Raw genomic sequence first — 25,257 nt, 5'->3', positions numbered from 1 at the left:
CACTAAAAAATGGCTTTTTACTTTTTGGCCCGTTACCCCCTTGCTGCTGCTCAGCTAGCTTTGGGCTGTTGTGCTTTACTCGCAAAAATCACTCCCAGCAAGAGCAGTGTGTGGTTTCCGTTGGGTTTATGGGTTGAGCTGGTTCAAAGGAGGATGGAGAGGAGCAGTGGGCTCAGAAATGTCCCCTTTTGGCCTTGTTGGACCAGCAAATCAATTTGGCTTTCATGGGGCTGGAGCTGTGTTGGTCCAATGCCACAGTGATCAAACTTCACCAGCACTGGGGTCTCACACGGAGTCTTTGTCCCACCAGTGCCTTCAGAGGACCAACCCCACCACCCCAACTCTGGTGGCTGGCAAATCTCTACCTTCGTGGAGCTGAAGCAGTGGCAGTATGGATGGTTTGACGGGGAGGATTGCAAATGCAGTTTAACAGAGGGATTTCAGGAGGCTGCAGTGGTGAGAGGTTGATGAAAGCAAACATCAACTGCAAAGGAGAGGCCTTGAGTTGGTTGACTTTTATCTTTGGAAAGTAGTCTTTGGGGCTAGACATGGACCAGTGGGAGAGCTAATGGTTTCCTTGCTGCCATGTGCCTGCACATGGGATCCAAGGAAAGAAAGAAGCTCTTGTTTGAGCCTGCTGGTGGCACGCAAGGTGAAATGGTGCCCACTTGGGTGTGAACTGTGGGATGGAAACCTGGGTGAGCACCACTTTCCAGCAGATGGACAAACACCAAATGTCTGTTTTGTAAGGAATTCAAAGAATTAAAGAATTTTTTTAAAGAACTGTACTAATTAGGCTTATCTGGAGCTTCTACTCTCTGGTGGGTGGGACCATAATCACCTCATGGTTTGTGTGCCTTTGTTACAGGCTTCACTGGGTATACGCAAAACTCCAAACTGCAACCATCCCCACCAGATATAACAAGTACCTTTTGTTTCTTCTGGAAGAGAAGTTGTCAGCTGGTTGGGAGGGCTCTCCCATAGCAATGTTCATGCAAAAATGGCTTTTCTGTGCAAGTGTGGGGTGAGTTATGTGAGGCGCCCTTGTGTGGCCTTTTGCACTGTCTCCATCCTGCAGCACCGCACAACCTATTACCGGATGCCCTCCTGTATCTCTCAAGGCCCGTGTGAAGCAGAGATTAGACAGATGTGTCTTGGACTGGTGTGGCTTTGCTTTTGTCAGGGTGGTGACCCATCTGTACCTCCTGCCTGGCCAATGCAGAGGGGCAGGAGACCCCTAGTAAGTGTGAAATATCTCATCTGCTGAAGAGAGAGCTGAAGGATCTACAATTGCTCTTGCAGCCTGGCCAGGTACCGTGTGGGGATGGTGGGTACCATGTTGGGGTGGTGACATTGGTCCTTCCTGGGCTGAGCGATGTGCTTCACTTAAAAAAACTGTCAGGAAGGGCCCTTCCTCCACCCATGTGCCAGAACCTGCCTTTCATTTTGATGCATAGCTCTTGACTTTCCTTTTGGTAGTTGAAGTTGACGAGTAGAAATTATTAATTTAAATAAGAATTTATTTTTAAAAAGCAAGCAAACAAGCAAAAGAAAAATCCATTTCTTCCTGCACTTGAAGGGACGCAGCTTATCTCTGCAAGGCTAGCCTGGGGGCCAGCATTTCTGTAGAACAGTTTTGAAGCCAGAATCCACACAAGCCAATCTTTACCTGGGAGAGCAGGAGGTGTGAAGTGCTGTCCCTTGCTTTACATCCCTCTGCAAGTCTGATTTTCCCCTCATGCACATCCCATGCCATCATGCTGCTAGACATGATCCTGTGCACCCTGCTCTAGGTGTACCTGCTCAAGCAGGGGGTTGGATCTCCAGAGGGCCCTTCCAACCCTTACCATTCCATGATTCTGTGATAAGGTTGTTAAATCCTACTTTGAAAATCGTCCAAGGTGACATTAGGTGCTTAAAATGTCAGATTGTGGGACATTTGCTTAAAATGTTGCTTTTTGTCTTCACAACAAAAAAAGGGTTGGAAGAACAGGGTTCATTGTAAGACATCTCAGCAGTGTTTTAAATGATAGTATCCCTGCTTGTGATCCTCATTTGGAATAATTTTGTGAAGACAAGATATCATAGGCATGACCTGCATTTTGTGTGAGAACTTGAGCTGTGAAAGTACAGCCCCTTGGTCTCAGGTGTTGGTTCAGGTTGGTTGGCAGATCCATACTGAGCGTGGGTGAAGAGTGCTGGATGGATGCGAGGGAGAAGAATTTGTGTGATGATACCTTCAATGGAATACCTAGGCTTACATTTTAAAAAGTGTACTTTCTTGTGGAACTATTACAAGAGTCAGCAATTCTTGGAAGCATTTTTATGTGGTACTTCATGCGTTATGAAATGACTTGTCTTTGAGCAGAGCGTAGGTTGGGATTCCCAATCTACCAGGCATGTCTTTCTCTTTCAGGCATCTTTTGGTTGGAGTTTGCAAGAAAAAAATTGACTTTTACAATGAAAAATGCCAGGGTGGGACATGATAAATGGTTTTTGCCTCCACCTTGTTTTCCTAAAATACTCTGTAATACAAACAGTGGATTGTGTTACAGAGAGTATCTCAGACTGATGTAAGTTTACCAACTCTTGGGGTTAATGAGGAAACTGTAATGGTCTTCTCCTGGTTTGCACTGCTGTTCAGGTGTGCATGTGTCTTCACCTGGTCACAGGCAGGTGGAGCATCTCTGAAGTTCCCTTCCCTCATTAATCATGTCCCAGCCATAGCTGCTTTTTCTGATCTAGGAGCAAAAGCTGTAGCTCTAGAGACTGTCTGGGATGTGGCTGTTGGCCAAGCTCGTGAAGCCCTCAAAAGCAGTCAGGTTACTCCAAGAACTTGGTGTTGCTGAGTGAGGAGGAAAAGGAGCAGCAGACTTTTTTGGGTTTTTTTTTTGGCAGGGGGCACTGGGGAATATTTTGTTTTTAGGGTTTTATTTATTTCTCTGTTCCAAGGACGTAAATATTATAGGCACATGGTAGAAGAGACTGTTAATGGTATCCTCCCATGACTCCATAAAGTAAACAAGTTCATGTTTCCTCACTGATACAAAACATGAGTCCTGTTGACCTGAATACCCCTAAAGAGGTGACAGCCAAGGAGAGGTTTTGGAGATAGCTTGAGCTGATTCAATAACTGGTTGTTATTGCAGAGGTCAGTCTGGGCTTGATCCTGCCCTCCTCCTTCCACCAGCACTGGTGCTGAGCCTGCTTTGGCTCACTAAACAGGAGTAAACCATTCCCCCATGGTAGCTGGGATACCCACTATAGTGAACTGCTGCCTTTCAGAAAATACACACGCAATTGTTCACATAAAACAAACTGGAGATTTTGTAGCAAAATAGAAAAATTGGGGTTTTTTTTGTTTTGTTTTTTTTTCCTTCCTCTGCTGGGTAGCATTGACTTTGATAAACAGTCTCTGCACCTGGAAGTGTTCTTATGCATGGGGATGTAATGAAACCATTCTGGGATGTTCACCTTGTGTTTAGGAGGGATTTTGGCGTTGGTGAACTGAGCACACACCACCTGCAGTGCCTAGTGGATAGAGCAGCAGAGGCAAATGCGTTCTTGCCCATCATAAAGTCACTGCTGGAGCCTACTACGGCAGATCATGAGGTTTAACAGGTCCCTTACTGCACTTAACTCACATGGCTGGGTTGTAATGAACATGCTGAAGTGGAAAAACAGCCCTTTCCCTAAAACAAAAAACACAGGCACAGAAAATACCCTTTGTTTTTTTAAAATGAGCCATTGCACTTGGGACTCTTTTAAGGGCCAGCATTTAACAGGTGGAACTCCTTATTCTTCTCTCCTTCCCCCTGTATTTCTTAGCTAATTAGCAATGAGTCTCTTAGCTTTTTTCATGTGGCTGTTAATCACTCGGGGGCTCTCTGAAGCAGGGCACACCGTGCTTGCTGCTGGTTTCCTTCAGCTCATGTTGACTTGTTCTTGCTGCCCTTGGAGAGGAGCCCTGGGCTCAGAGTGCTGCTCTCTGTGCTGAGGCAGTTCTCTTATTTGCTCGGAGCTGGACGCGTGCTCAGTGCATTGTGTTTCTTTGTGTGGGTGATTGAACCCTTGTTGTGTATGAGTAAGAGAGTTATTCCTCATCAAGGGATGGGGAGGATGAATGTGTTTTTCAAGTGCTGGCTCATGACTTGCAAAATCTGGATGTTCTTCAGGGGTTTGCTGCCAACCTACCACATGACCTTCAGGAAGATATTTAGGGCAAGACATAAACTGTTGGTGTTAGGCAATATTCATAGGCAGTCTGCAAGGAATACCCTCTGATTTCAGGGGGAAGCAGAAAGCTGCTGAGAGCCTGGAGTACAGTGAGCTGGAGGGGGAGCTTGGATCTCCATAGCAGGCAGAGTGCTTAGCCTTAATGACCTGGGGCTTTTTAAGGGTAGAGTCCAAGGAACTGGAAATTGACTTCAGCATCTCTCCTGGGTGCAAGAGTTTGAACTTCATCTGCATCCTAAACTGCGAAGTACTGAGACAGTATCTTCTTATGTCCAGGGGTGGAAGGTGCTGAGGATCCTCCATACCATGAAGGAAGATGCTAAAAATGAACATTAGTCATCCGCAATTGGTTCATCAGTTGTCCCAACCCTTACAACCTGGCTAGAAAAGCCCATATGTTTATGTAAAAACAACACGTGCAAGATGCTGGTCACTGAGCACTTCCATAGCGCTTTGTCCTGCTGCCAGCCGGCTGGGCTTATAGGCAGGTGATGGGAGTGATGCGAGTGGTGTGGTATATAAGAAAAGGAAGAAAACAAGAAAATTATGGTTTTGCTCATTGGACGGTGAGGATCGTTGGGCTCGTCTCCCAGGAGAAGTGAGCAAAGTACATATTGACACATCCGTGGTGGAGCTGGGACAAAAAGCCCTGCTGCTGCTTTGGGCACGATGTGACGAGGGGCTGGACCTATGGGGCAAGGCTCATTTTGCTGGTGACAGAGATTTATCTCTGTTTGCATGCTCATATTTTACAGGTAATTGGTTTATAGAGAAGACTGTTAGCTCAAGGATTTTACCAGGTGTTCTTGCAGTAGAGAAATAGGTTTTACAGGCATTTTGAGTGTCATATAGTCATCAAAATTGCTGAGGTTTGCTGTGTAATTGGTGGGACGGGAGTTATTTTGGGGGATTCAAGTCTTTTTCCAAAATGTTTTCATCAGTTTAGGAGTTTAGGTCAGACCTTCTCCAGCTTTGGTTCATTTAATGGGAGGGAGTTTAGGGAATATTTCATTTCCTAACTCTCCCTGTCAGTGGAAAAAGCTAGTAGCAAGGGCAAGGCAATTCCGGTTTCTTTTTCTATGAATTAGCAGACTTCAACTGCAACTCCATCTGTGAGCCTGTCTACAGACTTCCAGTGGCCTTGCACTGACTTGCGTGCTGGGTGTTGTAGTTAACAAGCCAAAGACATTGCAAAGAGACTGGATTTTCATGGACTACGGTGTCATCCAGTCCCTCTGGTGGCATCGCGAACCAGGTTAGCTTGGGTTGCGGTAAGGCTGCATTTTTGCTGCAGAGAAGGCAATTTTTGTTGTTTTCCCAAGGGAGGAAAAAGGTTTGATTCAAAGAAGGTTTCGTACTTGAGGTGATTTAAACATGATCAAAGTCAGTGGAATTTTATCTAAAATAAACACATGATTCTCCTAATCAACCCCTTAAAGAGAGCATCTGGGGAAAAAATGATGGGGTTTTTACATTTAATTATTCACTTGATTTTTTGTTTTTTGATAGCTGGTGACGTTTCCGCTATTTGAGGATAGATAGGACTTTATTGACACAATTAGCGGAACAAATGATTATCACACCTTTTATTTAACCCTGTGCTATTTGATCTATTTGCTTGCACTTTCATTACTCCTTTGCTTGGTTACATTACACAGTGATATCACCTTCCTGTGCTGCTGCAGCTAAACAAAGTGCAAAAAAAGCCTGTTGGCTCTCAGCTGTTCTCTGCTGTTTTTATTACAGATGAACTAGAAAGTAGCGTTGAGCAAAAAGCCATTTGTGTTTCCTTTCAGTGCTTGCTAGGCATTATTTCCGGGTCTGGCAATTGCCTGTGTTTGTGCGACAGTTTTCATATCTTAAAATAACAAACAAAAATCCCAGTAACTCTATTCCCAGCACAATTAGTAAGATCAGATTAAAAAAAAAAAAAACCAACCCTCAAACTTCCCCAGATTATGATTGTTTTATATACATCAGATACTAGAACCTTTATGACTAATTCCCTGGGTATTTTGAGCCACTTTGCTGGGATGTGTTTATTTTCTTTGAACTTAAGAGGTGAGAAGCGTGGGTCTGCCTGGTAGGAGGTCAAAGAGGGTGGTTGTTCTCAAGAGCTGCGTGTTTCTGTGATGTTGTGGGTAGGAGCCCGCTAATGGATTGGGCCAGACCTTGGTGGGATTCTCCTGATGGTGGATGGACATTTTCCTCAGAAATCAGGAAGGTAGTTAGTCCTGCTGGCCTGCCACCTTACAGCCTGTTCTGTCCTCCTCTTCCCTGGTGGAGAAAACACCTCATTAGGTGTAGGAAGGTTGGAAAAAAAAGAGAGGGAAGGAAAACTGTCTCCTTTCCTCTGACCAAAAAAAAAAAGAAGAGGGTTTTGGAAGGAGATGTTGGTTAGGTGAGAACTTTTTTCCAATTTCTGGGTTGTCGTCCTCCTCTCACATCGCCTGGCACCTGTGCGGCATCTGGAGGTGATGGCCCCATAGTGTGCCTATGCTCGGTGTGACATTCATTTAAATAAACCACACAAACTGAAAAGAAAGAAAAAAGGAAAAAAAACCCAACCAAAACCTTCCTACTGTGTAAAAATAAATCAAAAGATATGAGTTTGCATGGGAGTAAACCTCGTCCAGCATGGTGGGAGCTGTCGTGTAACAGCCTGTCCCTTTCCTCTCTCTGAAGGTCCCAGCCCCACGCTTCCCACCAGTCTGGAGTAACGTTTGGAGGAGCCCGGCAGCGTGGTATTTTCAGTAGCTCCCAAGGATTTTTAGGATCATGGGATGTATGGACCCCCAAAACCCTCTGGAGAATGTTGGCTGTGGATAAAAGCATCTGGAAGTTCCTGCTGGGTTTTTACCCTGTTTTTTTCTGGGTCACCTTGTGTCATTTGGGAAAGAAGCCTCTCTGTCCTGAGGATTATAGGAAACCGGTCGCTTACTGGAATACCTCCACTTGCGTTTTATCAAGATGGAGCCATTGCTTTACCCAGCAGAAGGATATTTTTTCTTCTCCCAGACCTTTTCCAGTGCAGCAGCACTCATGTCCAGCAGGTATGTAGATGGTTTTCTCATTCACTAACCAGTTTGCTTTCCTGATCTTTAGGTGTTCAATCATTCTGTTTTCTTACTAGCTTTTGCTAAAAGTGAGACCTTCCAAAGTCCTTGGTGCCATGCTCTGAAGCTGAAGGTGGCTTTTCTTCATTAGGACACAGACCCAATTTGAGGTGTAGGTTTGTGTGGAGCGGTGGGGTCAGCTTCTCCTGAAGGTTGTGATGCCCAACCTGAGCCTCGCATCTGAGGAGAGGGATGGAGGTGCTCATATCTGCTGCTCCTCATTCCTCCTCCTGGATTGCCCCGGACTCTTGGGCAGCTGCCTGCTGTGTTTATAACCCACAGCTGGCACCAGCCGCGTGTGGATCAGCTTATCAGGCTTCATCATCTGGTTTCAAAGGAGATGACGCAAGTGTTTAATCCATTTTTCCTCTTCTTAATTTAACAGTATTTCTGCTGAGGAACGTCATTTTAACGTTGATTTATCCCAATAAAAAGGAGATGTCTTTAAATTTTAAAATTAAACCTATTCCTATTCCGTGTAGACATGGATAACTCATTAGCTGTAGTGATAACAACCAAATTTACAATTTTTACAGTCATTTACAATGAGTTAGATGTTTTTGTGAAGGTGATGAGGTTTTTTTTTCCATTTTCTCTAATACCAGAACCGGTTCATTGTGTTGGGCTCTGTGGGTATCAGTTTGCTGTGAAAATCATCCTTTTTGGCAGTTGCGCTAGTTTTGGTTGAATCTGCTCATGTGTGCTGGTGAACAGATCGTTCCTTCTACAGGACAGAGAAAAAGTTAGCTCTCTGAATCTAGCTTAACTTATCTATTTTTACTATACAAAGAGGAGGTGCCCAGGGGAAGGGGCTGAAAATGCTTTGCTATACATTTATTCTGCATTCCCACCAGCATTTGTGAGGCATTACAAGTCTCATCTTCTTGCTTTGTAAGCGCAATTTCACATCAGATTAAAGGAAGGAAACGGGGGGTAGAGCATGTTCAGGGGAAACAAAATCGGTTGCCTCGCTCTTGAATTTGACTGTGACCCGTAGGCCAAATGGAGATGGTAGACAAAGATTGAGGATAAAAAGGTTCTTTGCTTTAACTAGCAGGAAATTCAAGCATTTGCTGTGCCTGTAAGAGAGACTAGAATTAACCACAGGGATTTGGACACGGTAGGTATAAAAAAAAGCATTGTGCCAGGTTGGTGGGGATGGTCGGCGGTCAACCGCCGTGCAACATGGTCATGTGCCAAGACAGGACCTTCTCCAGGAGGACTGCCTGGAGGCTCAGCCCAGCGGCATCTGCAGGATCCCACCCCTCAGGGAGGGTGGAGATCCCTGGCGTTCCTTGCCTGGGCTTTGTGCTCTGCTGCAGAGGCATCCCCTGGGACTGGGACATTCAGTGTTTGACTTCCCCCCACTAAACTGTGCTCCTGCTTTGTTCACTCAACATGCTGCAGGCTGGCTCAAACGATGTAGAAAATGGGCTGAAAAATAATTGTGTTACATCTGAAGGCTTTCTCTGATGGCCAGGAGAGAGAAGAAGGGCAGTTAGGAAATCTATATTCTGCAGCTGACTCCTCCAGTGACTCCATCTGTTCCTCTGGTGAAGTCACCAAATAATATTATTCGTTTGCTTGGGTCCACATGTGAAAGGTGATAATGTCACGTACAGTGGGATTTAGGTTTTCTCTTCTGCCCTAGCTTTTTGTCCTTCAGCACTTAGAATCAATTTACTAAGCCCAAATAAATGCTGCTGAGATTCACCTGGGCTCACCAAGCCAAACTCCACGCATTTATGTCTGCCACAAAATGCTGGTTTGCAGCTCAGGTTTGGTTCATTGCTGTGTGTTGGGCAGCAGAGCTGGGATCACCCACTGAGATGCCCCTGGCTGGGCTTTCTGATAGCTTGGACATCCTGGGATCCCACTGTCCTCCCAGCCCTGCCGGGTCTTCTGCTGGTGGAGCCAGAGGGAAGGCATAGCTGGTCTGCGCAGGATCCGGCCCTGGGTGAGCAGATGGGTGGGTGACACTGTAGAGCAGCCCCGGCGAGGACTTTGCGCACAGCCTCCTGATCCTGTGCACTGAATGAAGAAGTGACTAAAAAATCCAGGATATGGGTGTGTCTTTGGCTGGGGTCTCAGCCCTTCATTTGGAGATACAAGTTTTCCTTCCATAATCTGAATTAACTTTCACAGGTGGGCAAGTCCCACTGTGTGTGTTGATCAGGAAGGTTGTTCAGCCCCTTTTTGTCTCTCAGGTATACAGAACACAGCTTTCCCATCATCAGAATTCCTGGTGTTTTATTAACTAGCTCCTAATGACTTCTAAGGCACCTAAGAAAGAAGCATTACTGGCAGTGTGAGCTTTTTATCTACAATTGAAGCAAACATCATTGGTATCTGAAGTCCTTTTTTTTGTTTTGTTTTGGTTTTTTTTTGCGGCCGGCTGTTTGATAAAGACATTACAAACCAGATCTCCGCTTGTTCCTGTAAGATGTGAAAAGGTCCCTTGTCACCAGTGCATTGCGGTGGAATGACCTTTATCTTTTTTATGTAACTAGGAGCTTGGGCTTTCCTTCTGGCAGGGAAAAAAAAACCTAATTAGAGCCCTGAACACCTTTAGAAGACTTGGAGTGTATGTGCAAAATGTATTTTGGACCTCCTAATCCTTGTTGCTCAATCTTTTAGGAAGAGCATCTCTATAATTTGATGCGAGGGAGTTCCTTGGCTTTCCTCCTGTTTAGAGAGCCACAAAAGGGGTAATCACCACTTGTACACAGATTTCTTCATGGATCTTGAGTATGAGAAGGGGCGTTGGCTACAGTTCTGGAGTGCAAGCAGTACTCAAGGTCACCACAGAAACAGGGATATCAGTTGCTCTGCTCCAGTGGTGCAGTTGCTTTGGTGCTTCTGGAGATACCTGTTTGGAGACCGAACAAAACCTGCCCATTACCTGGGTAACCTAAAGCAGCCCCGGCAGTGCTTGCCCTCTGTGTTGCCTGGGTCTGCGCTGACACCGAGCAAGGAGAAAAGCCATGGTAGGTGTACCCCGAATCTTGTGTTCTGCACTGTCCCTTGCAAAGGGAGTCACACAAGGCCTTGCAGGAACCGGAGAGCCCGCTGGTACCTGGGGGGTGCCCCGGGGTTTAGGGCTTGGCAAAGAGTGATGTTTCAGTTGCAAATTTACAGCTGTCTTTTATGGGGAAGAAAAATAATCTTGGGGTTTGTACAGAGCCAGTCTCATCCTGCGCAGATGTGGTGCAGCTTCAAAGGGAGGGTAACTTAAGGGCTTTTCCCTCAGTCAGTGTGACTGTCTGGGCTGGGGGGCTGCTAGGTACCTCCCTGGGTGCTAGTTAAATGATGAACCCCATCAGCATTTAAAATACTGCTGGTAAAATAGCAAAGCCTTTCAGTCAGGGTGCAGAGCATTTGGTCAAAATGTCCTTTCGGGGGTAGGTCTGTGGACAGATGCATATTATTAAATAAAAAAACAAACTGAAAGCTCCAGTTTGGCTGCTTTTGAGGGTACTATATTTGGTTTTGTGTTTCAAAAGCACATAACTGATTATAAAAATCACGGATGGTCTAAGTCAGTATTAACGATGGTTGGATGACAGCAAAAAGCAGTCCTGCCATATTGCAGGGATGTTCTTGTCATAACTAACCCCTCTCACTCTCACCTGAGAGGAATTTTTTAGTGCCCAGCACAGAAAAGCACTGAAATTGCAGGTTTGCAGAAGTTTTCAAATCTCTCCCCAGCTGGCAGCAAATAAAGGAATTGCAAGTATTTATTGGTTTAAGGGAAAAACAGTAACCTCAAAGCTATAAAATAAATTTGACAATAAAGCTTTTTTTAGGGAGTCTTACTTTCTGTATGGTTTTGTGAGTCGAATGTATCAAAGCCTGGCAAAGGAAGAGGATTTAATCTACAGATGCTGTGTCTTGCTTGATGGTTTCCTGTTTCTAAAATTACACCCAATTCTCTGGAATTGGGTCTGAAACTAGTTTTAGCTTTCAGTTTGTGGGCAACCTACCTTACCACTTCAGCAGGCTGGAATTGTAAAGGTTGGGGGCAGCAAATGCAAGTAAGTGCTTTTAAAGTTTCTTACCTTGGCTGCCCAGTGTGCAATTGCCACTTTTAAAATATTTACAGCTGAATCTTTGGATTGGCTTCTTCCTCTGCTCAGGAAAAGTGCTGAAGCTGCTGATGCTGAAATTTTGCTTCAATCTTTCTTTCCCTGTCCTGCCTGGGGTGGGTTGGAGGAGAGTGTGCTCAGGGTGAGGGATGCTGATGGGCCTGCGCTCATCCTGCTGCTGTTGACCCCAGGACTGCGGTTTGCAGTATGCTGGCTTTTGCTCGACAGGCAGCGGTGAGAGCCAGCTTGAGTGAAGAAAAATAATTGTGTATCTCGGTTCTTAGGCTGTGCTAAACCCTTCGTCCCCTTTTTGCAGTGTGTGTTTTCGCTCCTTAGATCTACCCTTCTCTTGGGGCGCTTGCTGACAGCATCTCGGCGTGTGCCATTCGTACCCAAACTTTGTGCCCTCTTTGCAGATCATCTAACTGGGGATACATCAGACCTTATTTCTATTTATTTCTATTTCTATAAATAAATATTTTTAAAGGTCTGAAATAATCCTGCTAATATGTGTTAAATGGGCCTCTACTTATCACTTTGATATGTTACTTGGCTCTTTATATCGACTAAAGCATCACAGTCGTCGCTTTCAGAATAAAGATCTTTATTAATGTGTGATCTTTGCTTTTTCCATGGGTGCCTGCATCTGCAGGTGGTGACTTACTATGCACAGTAAATACTTAACTATCTGCTGACTTACCGTGCTGCTTCAGGTTGCAAAGAAGCAGTGAACTATCACAAGACATGTCATTGCTAAAGCCAGCAAAGCAACAATATCCACTCGGCTCCCAAATCTTTTACGTTGCTTTGAGGGGTTCTGCAGAGCTGGAAGTGTCGACAGGCTGCTTTCTTGGGCTCCTTTCTGCTGAGCGGCATTATATGGATTAATATTGAGGAACTTGTAGTGAAATTTGTCTCATGCCACGAAAATGGAAAGCTTCTGAAGCTGGCTGGCATCCCAAGGCTGCGAGAGGCCCTCGGAGGGGCCATTCAGTAAAGGTAGCAGGATTGCACTGTCTCGAAGCCGTGAATGGGACGTGATCTGAAGAGTCTGTACTTAAGCTGGTCTGGTTGCTGATTTCGGGCAGCAGACAAAAACTGCCACCCAGCCACCACCGCGCCAGCCTGCCACCAAGGGAGGGCATCTGCCCAATCTTCTGATCCTGTGGCATGGAGCCCAGTTCAAAAACAAAAAATACTGTTTTGGGTAGTTTTTTATTCTGAGGTTGTTTCTTGATCTGGAAACAAATCTTGCACCCATCCCCCTGGCTTTCCCCTGTAAATATTTTGGTGATCCTGTGGTTTTAGTGGCTCTGCTTTTGCAGGAAACCATCGTTGCGCTGCCTCCTTTTTACCTTTGCAGCATCAAAGCCAGGAGGTCGAATGAGACACCCGAGGCTCCAGCAGCAAAAAGGAGACCTGAGCATGCGCTCTACTGCTGTGCAATAAAAAACCCTATGTATTTTTGTATAAGTTATCATGGATAAGTTGGGGAATGAGGCACAGATACATCGCAGCCCTGGGGCCTCTGGAAGGTGGACTCCTGCCCATTGTTCAGGCGAGAGGTCCCGCTCCAGCCCGGGCTTGACACCCCGGTTTTCCTGGCCAAAGGGGAGTGCTGGGGCCATTTACTGGGTCGCTAAGCGATGCTGGGACCCCCACGGTGCCCCGGCTCCCCACAGGCCACAGGGGCTGTCACTGCCATTCGGCTCGGCCACCTCCGCAGCGTGGAGGTGCCCTCCCGGCGGTTGGCAGCATCCCTGTAGCAAACCCTCCCTGCTGGCACCATTGTTCGGTTTTCATTAAGCTTTTTGCAAGGAGCAACTCTTTCTGCTGGGGTCCCTGTGCAGTTTTATCCAGGGCTGTATTTACATCAGTGTCAGGTGGTTTTCATTTGACCTTTGCCCTACTTGAAAATTAAATACTGAGGTAGTAGGAAGGGAAGTAACCTCCCAGATAAGCACTTTTCTCTGCTCCTCTGTAATTCATGGGGGAGCTGGCTTACCCAGCCTATGGATGACTAAGGAGGAAATTCTTTTTTGCTTAGGATAATGCTGAAAGTTTGCTGGAATTTTTTTTATCATGAGCTTATCACTTCCTCCCTTGGAATTCCTAACTCTTACTGTGCAAGGCAGGAAAAAAATCAGGGGTGACTGCAAGTTATGGAATCTGTCTTCTGTGGAAAAGATGCTGAACAGCTAAATGGTGCACTTAGGTTTGCTGTGGATTTTGCTGGGGGATTCGCTCCATATCCAGGTATGTAAACAGGCTGGGAAAGATTCATGAATATTCTAGCAGCTACTGTCTTTGAAATGTGTTTTTTTTTTAAATGTTGAAGTTAATTAATGCTCATGTCTCTTGAATATAGGTGAGTGTAGGTGCTCTCGTCATACAGATAGAGGGGAGGTTTGGATTTATCACAGGTCTCTGAGAGATGGCAGGGTCAAAGTCAAGTTTATACGTAAAGAGTTTCTGGTTCATCTTGTTAATCTCCAGACCTCCCCTTTTTTACAGAGAGGATCTGAATGTGTGTCTCTAGAGAAAACAGGTGGAGTTTGGCCAGGGAGACCCTGCCTTTTGGTTAAACATGTGTTTATTCTCGCAGTGTTTGCTTCTTGGTGGTGTTACGCTGATTGCACTGTCAGTCCTGCAAAGGCTTGACAGTGCTGCTGAAGAGCTTTGACACTGCAAAGCATTGTTTACTTGTGAAAGTATTATTATATTTTGAATATCCATTATTCATCTCTTGTGCTAAAAGTGACATTATATCATAAAATTGCTCTTAGATTTCAGAGCTTTGAGGAAAAGCTGTTTTTTGTTCCCAGCTCTCTGTGACAGTGCTGGGAAGTGCTTTACCCGTTGTATCTCTGTAGTCCTCTTTTATGAATTGTGAGTGACGGCAGGAAAGTATAAAAGAGCGCAGAAGAGCTGTTTTTGATGTTCATAAAAGGCTTTGATAAAAGATGCAGCACATAGACTTCATATTATTTCCTATTTTTAACTTCTTAAGAGCATAAAGTGCTCAGATCCAATATTTATGTAAAAGGGAAAAAAGGGGGGGCTGTATATCGTTTTTTTCTTCTTTTTTTTTTTTTTTTTTTGACCAGGTGAATTACAATAGAAAAGTGTCTCTCTTCTGTGCCCCAGTATAATTTTACTTTCTTCCACGAAGTATCTGTGTCTGTCTTCCATGAAGAATCAGTAAAGCCGTCGCCATGGTGTTAATGGTGTGGATTATGCTGGTGGAGATCAGCTGCTGTTTTGAAGTCTCCTTGGTCATAGGTTTGTGCCTTCAACCTCCCGGTCACGAGTGGCTCCAGTGGACCCACCAGCTGTGGTGGTGTGCGTGGTGAGGCATGCGCTTCTGACAACAGGTCCCTCCCCCAGGACCTGGAGAAATAAAACATGGGAAAGCCGGGGCAGCTCCTCTCCTTTCTCTAAAAGTCCAATTATGGTCAAGGCATCTCTGTAATAAGTAGCTTTGCGTGCTCCATAGAGATGAGAGGTTATGTACAGGCTGGGTAATTGGGGTTTTACTGATGAAAGTGCTTGTCATTATTTCCAGCTTCCTCCATGTTGCAGTCTTCTCTTTAATCTCATCTGTCAGCATGGCTTGCTTGTGGTGGGGCTGGGTACTCATGCATATTCATGCGCATGTACATACAAGCACATCCATAGAACCCCATGAGGCGCTTTCCTGTGTGCGTGTGCGTAGGCACGCCCGGATGGAAAACACAGGTCAGGAGGAGGGCGGGTAGCACGTGCACCCATGGCACTGGCACGGCCATTTTCCGGTTGGGTTCTTCATCCATGCAAGGGCCTTCACGCTGCATATCAAGACTCCTAATGATGGCAGCGTGCAAACCTGACCTTGAGACCCACCTGATGACAGAAGTCATCCTCTTGCTTGACACCACGTTTTCTGTTTTACTGGGGAGAAAAGCCTTGAAACACCCTGTGCAGGGTGAGAATGGGTCCTGTCGGTCTCCAGAGAACGCTAGGACAGAGCAATGTTGCTGAGTCCCACCTTGCTGCAGCACTGAATGAGAGTTTATTTTGATGGGAGGAGCACAGCAATAGCTGTTGTTTGTGCTTTTGAGTTCTTCAGCAATGTGCGCTCATCCAAGGGGCCATTCAAATCAGGTGCTGGGTTTGAAGTTGCTGAACTCAGGCAAAGCCGGAAAAGCCTCTCACCCACCTGAGGTGAATAAGCACCTTCTGCTCAGTTCCTCACGATGGAACTTTACGTGGAAACATAAAAACGAAGGGAGTTTCCATCCTTGGGCAGAAGATGCTGAGGAGTGTGTTTGCTTCAGTGGTGTCTCCCTGCTTCTGCTCTTTCTCTGGGAGCTTGCAAAGCTGAATGCTGAACATCTACAGGGTGAGATGCTCTATCAAGGGCATACCGTCATGGCACTAGGCCTGCTCGATCACCTCGGCTCTCATGTGCACCTTCGTGGTGATGAATCCCCAGTTATACCCCAAATGGAAGGCTCTAAGGAGTGTTTAACTGGGCCCACATGTGGCTATGAGATGAATAAATGGAAATTGCTGTGTCTGAAGCATGGTCTAATTTTTTTCTTGGCTCACTCATAAAGCTGTGTACTAAGACATGCAAGAAGGTGCTGTCATCCTCTGCAGCATGGCTTGTTGGACTCAGCTAGCTTTTAGCAGAAGCATATCGGCACATACAGATGTCTTTTCAACTTCTGACGGGTTGTCCAGTTAGCCAAAAAGTTTGGGTATCCTCAGTTATTTGGTAAGACATGGGAGGACTTTGTTGTGCCATGGGAGTGGACGCTATGGTAAATTGGAAAAGCTGTTGCTGAACCCAGGAGAGACAAAAGGGGCAGGTTGGGGTGAGACTCGCTGAGCTGGAATGACACCATGCTGTGCCCCACCTGCGGCAGGTTGGTTGCATGGGCTCAATGGTGTTTGCGCCCTGCCTTGGTACCTGGTGTGCAGGGGCTTGAGTTGCATTTCCAGAAGCCATCCAGCCCCCTCGCTGCGACTCGGGGAGGAGTGGGCTCTGGAGCGTGTCGGGGGCTCCCCAGAACCTGAGGCTCTGTGGCACTGAGCAGGCCTGTGCCAGAGCATCTGGTGAAACATGGCCCTTGGCTGGCAGGAGCTGCCGTTGCTTTTCTTTTGAAAGAAGCTGGGAAAGGTGCCCCAAAACAACCACTGGAGAAAGTGTCCAGATGAAAAGTCTGGTAAGCGTCAGGGTCCCCTCTGCCGTGTTTTCAGGCTCTTCTGTAATCAGCTGTCATTTCAGGATCTGGGCATATTGGACCTCAGTGAGTACGGACTGAAACTTAAACAAACAGTGACTCTTCTGTAAATATTTAGCTCGCACTGTTTAGGAGCTGCCAGGAGCAGGAGACAAAATAAATTTAAAGTTCATGACTGTCTAAAAAAGCTATTGGAGAGTGGCACTCAATCACTGGATTGGCTGGCACGGAGGTTTTGAATAGCTATTCCTCCTCTTTCTTTTTTCCTCAAGAAAGGGATGTATTTAAGCATCCTTTGCAGAGGCATGATGTTGCACTCTTGCAGTGTTTACATGGCTGCAAAGGTCTTCCTCGGCTTGGCTGGTTGAGCTGGGTGCCCAAGAGGAGCCATGGTATGGAGTAAATGAGTAATATTCCCTGGCCCTACGCGTCTTTCTTTGCAAATTTGGACTGGTCATCTGAAGTACGTACATCTGTGTGGAAGAGGGGGATGTGTCTCTGAGAGCGTGGTTTTATCTGGCCACCTCAATACCAGGGCAGCAGCTTGCGCCTGGGCTGGCTGCTGACAAAGGAGCTGGGGTTGCCAGCGGGGCTGGTGTAGACAACACTAGATCTTGGGTTGCCACATTGTTCCTGCTCTTGCAAAAGCCTCGATAGTGAGGTGGACCTATCCCTGTCAGCCTTTTTTGCCTCTTAAATATGAAGATAAAATCCTTTTTTTACCTTGCAAGAATGGGAAAGAATGAAACGTGCTGATAAGAAATGGTATCAGTTGCCGAGATGGGCAGAGGCATGTGTGCTTTGAATAAGCAGGGAACTTCACCGCACACAAGAGTCTGGGATTATTGATTAAAAAAAGGAAAAAAAAAAAAAAAAAGGATCCATCATCGATTATTTTCTTTCTCTCTCTGCTTGCTTTTCTCATACAAAGTACTTGCAGTTAGACTAGATGATGGTTGTAGGTCCCTTCCAACTGAACTATCCTATCCTATCCTATCCTATCCTATCCTATCCTATCCTATCCTATCCTATCCTATCCTATCCTATCCTATCCTACTAGTAAAACAATAAAGCCAAAATATTTGCCATGCCCTGTGAGATGCTTTGCAACTGCTTGCAGGACGCCTGCCCCTGCTTGCAGCATCCTGGGACTTTCTGTGATGGGGTGCTTAATGTGCCCTGTCCCTGTGGGTGACTGCTTTGCCTGGAAGATTAATGGCAGAGGGGAAAATGTCAAGGAAGGATGGGTAAGAAAAAGGTAAAATCCTCGTTTGCCAGCTCATTGAAACCACTTTTGGGGTTTGAGAGAAAATGTCGGTGTTTGAGTTGGATGTGGTGGTGGACTTGATGGTTTTTCTCTTTCAATAGTTTCTTTTAGTGCCCTTCCTATTTTAAAAGGAAGGGTTTAAATTATTAATGTTTTACCTCTGAATCAGAGGGATTCCAAAGCCTTTGGCAAATCTCTGGTAAAGCATCTAATGTAGAAAAGAGCCTCGTGGTTTTTCCCAACTCCGTCTTTGGCAGAAGCCCCTCCTTGTGTCCATGAGAAGCGAGGAGCACTAAATCTGTGGATGTGGACAAAGAGCTTGATTTATGTAGAAGGTAACTTTCTCCAATGGTGTTTGGCCAGAAAACATACAGATGATAATGATTTTTTTTTTTTTTTTTGGCACAACCTTTACAGATCTCTGTGCTTCTGACTGTTGCTGAAGCAACATTCTGCTGCGGATGAGTGCCAGCACTCGGTCTGGGATGCTCGGGTGCTGCCTGTGAGGGAGGGTGCCCTTATCTGGTCATTTTGGCCCCAATCCCTGCAGCATCCTGGAGGTGAGAGACAGCTGAGCCTTCAGACATTCATCCTCACCAAAGCTGTGGTTAGAGCTCAAGCCTCTGGTTAGATTTACAACATATTTGCCCGCTAAACCTCCCCATTCACTTTGGGTATTTGTCCTGATTTTGTACCAAATCTCCTTCTTGCTACTTGAACTGAAGAATAAAGTATTGTAACTTTGGCTCGGGGCAGCTGTCCAAGGGATATATTGGGATACACATGGCCTTTGAAAAGAAGGACTTTAGTCTCCAGCCCTGTCAGTCCCTCTGGCTCCTGGAAGTTTTCCTTCCAAATGGTTACTTCAAACCTCAGAAAATAAGTTTGTGTTTTTTCAGAGCTATGATTAATACCGTTTTTACGTTTCGTTGCAAAATGCCGCACAATGAATGAGACCAGCAGGGTGGTGGTTTATGGGGGGGAGGGGAAAAAAAATCATCAAACAAACGCTTTCAGATGCTGTTTTAGAAGAGTGATGTGTGTGTGTGTTATATAATCTGCAAACTGTGGGGTTGTGTTCCTATTAAAAGGAAGGGGAAAAAAAGGCTTAAACCTCATCTGTGGAAAGAATGTCAGAAATAGTTGAGAAGTTGAATAATTACAGTCTTTTTTGCACCAGGTCAGTGAAAACTGATTTAATGTGCAGGATTGCAGTGCAGTACATCTTTGCAATTACAGAATCACAGGGTGGGTGAAGCTGGAAGGGACCTTTGGAGGTCATCTGGTCCAACCTCCCAGCCCAAGCAGGGCTACCTACAGCTCGTTGCCCACAACCACGTCCAGACAGCTTTGGGATATCTCCACAGATGGAGACTCCACAACCTCCCTGGGCAAGTTGTGCCAGTGCTCAGTTACCCTCACAGTAAAATTAGGCATAGTGTGCTGTATTTCAGTGAGCCGGTTGTAGGTTCCTGCTCGTTCCTGGTGCAGCCTGGAAAGTGTGGGGGTGCACGTGTGGTTTTGAGTTGGTTTGAGCTTGCCCAGGACATGGGTCTGCAGCTGAACCCAGTGGCTCAGGCTCAGCAATGCTTGGTTGGGCCTGGCCCAAGGTGCCAAAAATAGTCCCTGTGCCAGTATGCAAGGAGGTTTGCTGTGTGATGGTGGGGTGTCTGAGAGCTTGTGGTCCCTCCGATCTGGTTTTGAGGCTGTGCCTGTAGCTGAGCCTCCAGCTAGCTGTGCTGACTTCTGCTTCCCTTCCATTGACACCGTGTGCTTATTCCCTGTCAATGAGTCTCACAGGAATCTGGGACTCATCAGGATAAAATGAGGCTAATTACGCCTTTGAAGTGCTCAGTATCAGCAGAGCTGCAGCATCAGGTGCTGCCTCAGAAAGCCCTGTCTCAGTGGCAGACCCCGGGGAAAAGAGGCTGAGGGGTTTACTCATGGCTGCGTCCCCAACGTGTCCCCATCTTGGGGACACAGAGGATGCTAGTGCACGTAGAAGGTTACCTGAACCCCTACGGGGACGTTGAGGTCAGCACAGATTTGCTTGCTGGTGGCTTTGTGTGCGTCCCTCACACACGGAAAACAAAAGCAAAGCCTAAGACTCTCCTGGGATCTGGTTCCTCTGCTTGGTCTCTGGTTCCTCTGCTTGGTCTCTAGCGGTTCCTCCCATCCTCCGTCCATGGAAAACAGGAGCCCTTGTTCGTTGTCCTGGGTGCATTTTTTTGCTCTAAGCCACTTTATTTTTGTGCCGTTTCGGTTGCTGATGAGTGATGGGAATGACAGGACTGAGATGATGGCTCCGAGTGAACACTGCTGCTGTCCACAGACACGTCCCATCAGCACGTTCAGCCCTCGTGCCAGTGACAGGGGTGTTCTCTTCTTAAAAATAGACCACGGACAATGCCACTTCCCAAGGACTCTGATTTATAATTTAATAACAAGTGGTTACTCATTTCCTTCGGAAAACTTTCTGGAAGTGTTATTTTGCTTTCTCCCCTTGCTTTTTTTTTTTTTTTAATTTCCTTCAAAGCCCTGCATTACTCTTCAGAGCCACTGTGTCTGCTAAATGAGGTGTTCCCTTTTCAAGTGGAAATCATATTTATGACTTAAAGATCATGAAAAAACAAGTCTTAACCCTTTGGGCGTGAGCTTTTCTGTGTAAGCTCCTGCAGCCCTGAAGTCGTAGCTCAGCCAAGGGAAATAGCAACGGAGAGACAGCTGGGTAGGTGAGACTTGAAGAAAAACGGTGATGCTGATCCTGAATGCAGAATGGATGATCTGCTTAATCTGACTTCAAAGAAAACCTCAGATAACTGCAGAACTGGTATTGTCTGAGTTGCCAGCTCTTAACTGTGATGCCTCCTGGTGTAGCAAGTTCTCCTGAAGGATGGAGGGCTTGCAGAACTACTGGGCAAACTCATACCAATTCTGATATTTTAGTGACCTTACAGAAAATAAAGTGCTGAAAGCTGTTGAGTAGTTCTTGAGAAAATCCGGACAGCTCGGTAAACAAACTCAGGAAATGTGCTGAAGATGAAATCTTCAGAAGTGGGTACTTAAGAAGCTAAAAGAAATGGTTTGCTGGTGGATCAGGAAGGCATTTTGAGGGTCAGTAGCAGATTAAATGGTCGACTGCAGAGGATACAGAAGATGAAATGCAACTGGAGACATTGCAGGTACTTTAGGTGATGGCATCTTCTCTTACAGTCGTCTTAATGAGCTGCGGGGATGGTTCAAAGACAAAAAAAATAAATTCAATAAAGACAAGTGCAAAATAGTGATCTTGGAAATCAGATGCACCTACCCAAAATGAGCTGTAACAGGTTAACTGCAGAAAGGGATCTGGGAGCTGCAGTGAATTACAGGCTGGTTGTGAATCCACAGTCAGATGCTGTTACAAGAAAGGCAGATCTCGAATAGCCCCCAGAAAGATGGCAAAGGTAATAATTCAATCTTGGTTGTCATATAAAACCTCGCTTGAAATACAGCATCCAGTCTCAGCCCTCTGTTTTTCATATGAAAGCAGGTGGCTTGGGAAGGTGAAGCTTCTGTTTGGGAAACTTTATTTATGAGGAATAGCTGGAAGATTTGCATATGAAAAACCCAGTGCGGTGGGGGGACCCGACCCACAGGTGTCAGGCCATGGTTTGATGGGATGCTGTCTTCAGCAGTAATTTTGGAGCCAGGTATCTCTGCTCTCCTCATGTTGGCTGTACTGCGGCTCACCATGCAGTCAGTTGTGTGGCCACAACCTGTATGTCCACACTGTGAGCTGGGACAAGGAACTTTTCTTAATATAGAAAAAAGCTGAAAAGTGTCCCCAGAATTATTTCAAAGTATGGCTATGCAGTTTTGCCTGGACAACAGATGCCATGCAGGAGGAAGGAAGGAGAGCAGGGAGAGGAGGGTTGTTTGAGCACGTGGTAGAGCTGAGACTTGAAAGGAACGCAGCAGATTTGAGACATCCAGGAAGGTGGTGTGAGGAGTGCAGCACCCCATGTCTTTCCATGTCTGAGGACAGGACTAGGAGGAAATTGCATACAGGGAAGTGCTTCTCCGGATGCTGTCTTCCAGCGCATGACCTCCGTCGTGCCTGGTAGCAGCGGGGTGGGCTGGCATTTCTCAAGGCGTAGGTTCCAGCTCCTGGTGGTGAAGGAGAATGAGTGATGCTGGAGCTGGCCCAAAAAGCGTTAGAAACTGCTTTGTTAGCAGCACAGCAGCCCTTCCCGGATGGTGGGGCGAGCGGTGCTCGTCGCTGGGAAGTGCAGCCGAGTCCTGCTTCCTTCTTGGCAGAGCCGCGCCGGTGTTGCCTTGGAGAGCGGCATGAAGACAAACAAGTCAAGAGAGGGTTTGGGGCTGGGTGGCTGTTTGAAGTCGCTTCTGACCCAGCAATTCTGCAGTCCTTGCATCCAGATTTTGGCACAGCTTCCACCCCGTCAGTCCTGCTGAGGCCAAGTGTCCCAACACCTCCTGCTGCTCTGAATCCAAATTTCCGATGTTACTGCATTGCACTTGGTTTTTGGGCTCTTGGGAGTAGTTTGGTTGACCACAAATTGGTCACTCTGTGCTGTGATGCAAGCTGATTATTTCCTCCCCTGCGGATGCTAAACCAAATACCCCTGCAACTGCCGTCTGACAGCGATGTTACTCGGCTGGTGTCTGCAGCCGGTGGGAATGCTCTGGAGCCATGGGAGCCTAGATGATTCAAGCTGATACTTATGCTTATGATTAAATGCTAAATGCCTGGTCTGTTCTGCCCTACCAGCTGCACCCCCAAGGGAAAAGAGGGATTTTACTGCAAGAAGAAAGGATATTCTGGTATTGGTTCGTTGATAATAAGAATGCATAGCATCAAAGCCAGAACAGTGTGTGCTGGGTTTTAAAATCACAGGAGGATATAAAAGTGCCTTGAAGAGGAAGATCATAGATAGGCAGATGTACTTGGATACGTCTGGTCTTTTGTCGTAGGGTGCACAGCTTTCCCCTGTGGTTTGCAGGTTCCCTTGCCTTGCTGCCTCCCTGCACAGCGCAGGTCACAGTGCCTGTGCCTGCTGTCTTGGAGGATGTAGATGTGAGCCTTGCTAGGAAAATCTAGGCTCGGTTCTAGCTTAGTTGATGCTAAAATTCCCCTTAAAAAAAAAAAATCTTGCTGTGCTTGTTTGTGACATGTGTGACATGCTGGCGCTGAATCTGACTTGTGTTGATCAAGGTTGCTTAAGAAATAAAAGAAGCATAGTACTTTGTCTTAAAAAGGGTACAGAGAAAGTGAAGAAGAGAACAAGCAATTTGCTATTCATTCCCTTTTCAAGGCTAACAGGCTGGGGCTTACACTGGGAAGAAGACAAATCCCTGGGCAGTTGCTGCACACCAAATAATATCAAAAGGAGTGACCACCAGTTGAGGTTTGCTGGATGGCAAGCTTGTGGCAGGGCTGGTGTGGCAGGCCTGCTGACAGCGGAGCTTCGGAGCTCTTCAGTATGGTCAGTCAGGTTGTAGTGGCATCTCGGGGACGTGTCTTTGGGCACACAGAAAAGGCATCTTCTACAAAATGCAGTGGTGGTTTGGGTGATGCTGAAAGTCTATTTTCTCAAATGCTCAGGATGGGCCAGGTGAGGCTTGAGCACCAGGGCTGAGTTTTTTTTCCCCCATGGCTCCTTCCAGGTTTGCACTGGAGCACACAGAATACTGTCTTCGGGCTTGCTGTGCCTCTTTCTTGGTTCACTTTTGCTCTCTTCCCTTTGGCTGCTTGCTTCCCCAGCCACCCGATGGATTTTGGACTAGGATTGCCTCCTGCTCCTTTTCCCACCTGTTACCTTCCTCAGTGCTATGTACTACCCTAAAATGAGAGCAAAGGAGAATAAGCACCTGGAGGGTGCTGAGCTTAGCTCCAAGCTGGTGATGGGGGGCTGGAGGGGAGCGCACTGGCCTTAAGATGCAGGGCAGGCTCATGGCTTGCAGAGCCACTGTGGGGAGCCTGTATCCGCTGGTCACTCATTTCATGCATGGACGTACTACTTGCTAGCATCACCCTTGCCCTGTGTTCTCCAGGTGTTTCTCTGTGCAATAACACGTGTCATATTAAAAAAAAAAAAATAAAATGGGACTAGCAGGAGCTGTGAGGTGTCTGGGCTGGGTTGGGTCACTGCCTCTGCCTGGCCAGCATGGGAAGCAGATACTCTTCCTACAGAGCTACGGTGACCGAGTCCTCTGGCAAAGAGCACTGGCTGCATGCTGCCGGCCAGGGTGCCGCTGGGTCTGCGCCGAATCTTGCTCTGCCCGACGCACCGTCGTGGCTACGAGTTCTGCTCCCAGTTCTCACATGGGGACCTTGCTTGGGGATGTCTCTGGAGGATGGGGTCATGACGCCCTGGCACGCTGCTGTTCTTGTATTAATGAGTCTGGGAGGTAGTCCTGATGGCTGTGTCTGCTGAGATCTCTGGCTGCACTCAGCCCTTTTGCCCGGCTCTTGCATGTGTCAGGGGTTGTCACTGGCTCCTCTAACCTGTCAGTGTGTTTTGGCTCCTCTTTGGTGCTCCCTGTGTTTTGGCTCCATTCATCTGTAGATTTGCATCTCATAATCATTATTATCAGCATGTTTTAACAGGGCTCCTGCTTACATGTGTGCTCTTCCTCTGTCTGCTTTGGCTTGAGAAGCCATGTGGAAGAGTCTGCTCTTGTTTGGTCCAGTGGAGAGCCCACATCTGCATCCGTCCTTCCACCCACCTACGTCTAATGGGCAGAGGGATGCATAGGAGGAGAGGAGCTGGGTGGGAGCGGGTGCCCGGGTTTCCCTCTCGCATCGCCCTCCGCCTGTGCTGCAGATGCAGAAGAGCCATTATGGTTTCACCGCCGGCCAGCCCCGGGCTGATGGCAGCGGTGGTGGTGGGGCATGTGAGCCTGAGGAAGTGCCTGTGCTTGGAACTACCATGGGTGAGGAGCCCATGAGCACTATTTTGTGCTTCGATACAGGTGAAAGAGGGGGTCTCATGTTAACTGATAAAAGGTTCACTTTGGGAGTGTGGAGGTGGAAGGGTCCAAGCTATGTGTTTCACAGCCCCCATCAGTGGGTACCAGGTAGGTTTTCCCCTGATCCACGCAGAAAAGCTGCTCATCTGTGGGCAGCATCCATCCTGCTTAGCTGCCATCCGTCTCACCTCTGCCTGCATGCTCCAAAACTCGTTCCTGGAGGCTGACCTGGAAGCATAGCGATGGCAGGATGCAGGATCCCAGAGTGGGATTCATCTGGTACCCTGGGGGGATGTTTAATGTTGTTCTCCCCTTGATGTGTTTGTCCCAGGGCTGTTGGTGCTGCAGGTCGT

The 25,257-nt window shown here is 46.8% G+C and overlaps 1 long non-coding RNA gene across 3 annotated transcripts in view; it reads left to right on the top strand.

Moving 5' to 3' along the window:
• The window catches only part of LOC135311848 (uncharacterized), a 159,760-nt gene that overhangs the window by 32,090 nt on the left and 102,413 nt on the right, over window positions 1–25,257 (top strand). For all 3 annotated transcript variants that reach the window (XR_010371377.1, XR_010371378.1, XR_010371379.1), the window contains exon 2: window positions 6,922–7,289. This is a non-coding gene — a long non-coding RNA (uncharacterized LOC135311848). The remainder of the gene's footprint in view (window positions 1–6,921; window positions 7,290–25,257) is intronic.

The sequence above is a fragment of the Phalacrocorax carbo genome, chromosome 2 (assembly GCF_963921805.1).
Source record: "Phalacrocorax carbo chromosome 2, bPhaCar2.1, whole genome shotgun sequence".
Lineage (NCBI taxonomy): Eukaryota > Metazoa > Chordata > Aves > Suliformes > Phalacrocoracidae > Phalacrocorax > Phalacrocorax carbo.
This window is presented reverse-complemented; position numbering and strand designations above follow the sequence as displayed.